We start from the raw sequence: 2345 nt of genomic DNA, 5'->3' as shown, positions 1-2345 counted from the left end.
GGGATGTTTGCCCGGAAACCGGGAAAGGGAATAACACTCGAAATGTATATAAGAAATACTCGTTAATAATAATAATAATAATAATAATAATAATAATAATAATAATAAAGAAAAAGTGATCTAGCCAGTAAGCATCATTCTTCCATAATCCCTACTTCAGTTCCTGCCTCAGTTTTTCCCTGATGGACCTGTAAGCTAAATAAAATCTTTCCCTCACCATGTTGCTTTTGGTCAGTGTTTTACTACAGCAATGGAATGAAGATTAAAATGCTATTGTTTTGGTTCTCATTACAAAATCAGAGCATAATGATTATTTTGCTCTGGGGACAGGCAGACATATCTGCACTTAGTTTGTAAAATTGAATTATAAGACATGTATTAATAATAAATCATCATTAAAAGTAAGTTAGATTTGCTGAAAATGTATTCACACTGTGAATTCTGCTCCACTGGTTTAAAAAAATGATAGACTTTGTCAAGTGTTGATGTTCAGTTTTTTCATATAGATGAAGTAAATGTATTACAAATGTAGAGTTTTCTGTCTAAAAATTCTGTACTGCTTTTTTTGTACATTCTTGATTCTCATTTTGCATGTCCTACCAAGCAATTTTTAATTACTAAAATTAGTTATTTGTCATACAATTCTTGAATTGTTACATCAATGATATCATGATTAAAAATATATCAAAGGAAAGCACAAAAAATTAATTAATAGGAGCTGGGCGGTGCTGAGGAGGAGGAGGAGACGGAGGAGGTGGTGGCGGTGAAAACGCGGACCCGCCGGGCCGCCAGGGCCGCCGCCGCCGCTGCCACGGCCAAGAAGCCCTTGTTCCCCCTGCAGGGAGGAGAGTCTGGTGCCAACAAGATGGCAGACAGGGAGCTGAACGTGGACAGCCTCATCACCGGCCTGCTAGAGGTACAAGGATGTTGTCTGGGAAAAATTGTGCAGATGACTGAAGCAGAAGTCCGAGGGCTGTGTATCAAGTCTCGTGAAACCTTTCTTAGCCAGCCTATTATTTTGGAATTGGGAGCACCACTGGAGATTTGTGGAGATATTCATGGACAGTATACAGACTTACTGAGATTATTTGAATATGGAGCTTTTCCACCAGAAGCCAACTATCTTTTCTTTGGAGATTACATGGACAGAGGAAAGCAGTCTTTGGAAACCATCTGTTTGCTATTGGCTTACAAAATCAAATACCCGGAGAACTTCTTTCTTCTACGAGGAAACCATGAGTGTGCTAGCATCAACTGCATTTATTGAATATATGATGAGTGCAACGAAGGTTTAATATTAAATTGTGGGAGACATTCACTGATTGTTTTAACTGTCTGCCTATAGCTGACAGATGAGAAAATCTTCTGTTGTCATGAAGGACTGTCACCAGACCTACAGTCTATGGAACAGATTCAGAGAATTATGAGACACACTGACGTACCTGATACAGGTTTGCTTTGTGATTTACTGTGGTCCGACCCAGATAAGGATGTACAAGGCTGGAGAGAAAATGATCGTGGTGTTTCTTTTACTTTTGGAGCTGATGTAGTCAGTAAATTTCTGAATCGTCATGATTTAGACTTAATTTGTCGAGCCCATCAGGTGGTAGAAGACAAATATGAATTTTTTGCTGAATGACAATTGGTAACTTTATTTTCTGCCCCAAATTACTGTGGCGAGTTTGACAATGCTGTTGGTATGATGAGTGTGGATGAAACCATCTGAAAAGAAAGCTAAGTACCAGTATGGTGGGCTGAATGAATTCTGGACGTCCTGTCACTCTGCCTCGAACAGCTAATCCACGGAAGAAAAGGTGAAGACAGGAATTCCAGAAAGAGAAACCATCAAATTTGTTAAGGACATACCTCATAATATATGTGTGCACTGTAAACCCATCCAGCCATTCGACACCCTTTATGATGTCACACCTTTAACTTAAGGAGACCGGTAAAGGATTTTAAATTTTTTTCTAATAGAAAGATGTGCTACACTGTATTGTAATAAGTATACTCTGTTGTAATATTCAGCAAAGTTAAATCCAAATTCAAAAGTATCCATTAAAGTTCTATCTTCTCACATCACAGTTTTTAAAGTTGAAAAGCATCCCAATTAAACTAGTTGTGTTAGGTACCCAGATAAAAGCATGAAGATCCATCTGTGTAATGTGGTTTTAGTGTTGCTTGGTTGTTTCATTATTTTGGGCTTGTTTTTTTGTTTGTTTTTGCTAAAAGAATGGCATCTATTTTTCCTGTTTTTCCCTAACCATTTTAAAAAGTGAAAATGGGAAGAGCTTTAAAGAATTCACTAACTATTATTTTCCTTCACTATCTACTTAAGTAACTGT

General features: G+C 37.6%; 1 pseudogene; it reads left to right on the top strand.

Annotated features, from left to right (window-relative positions):
• The first annotated feature begins 865 nt into the window (after nucleotides 1-865).
• Ppp1cb-ps2 (protein phosphatase 1 catalytic subunit beta, pseudogene 2) lies at nucleotides 866-1818 on the top strand (annotated as a pseudogene).
• Nucleotides 1819-2345: the final 527 nt, after the last annotated feature.

Source organism: Rattus norvegicus, chromosome 1 (assembly GCF_021556685.1).
Source record: "Rattus norvegicus strain SHRSP/BbbUtx chromosome 1, alternate assembly SHRSP_T2T, whole genome shotgun sequence".
NCBI lineage: Eukaryota > Metazoa > Chordata > Mammalia > Rodentia > Muridae > Rattus > Rattus norvegicus.
Note: the sequence above shows the minus strand (reverse complement) of the source record. Positions and strands in the feature narration are given on the sequence as shown.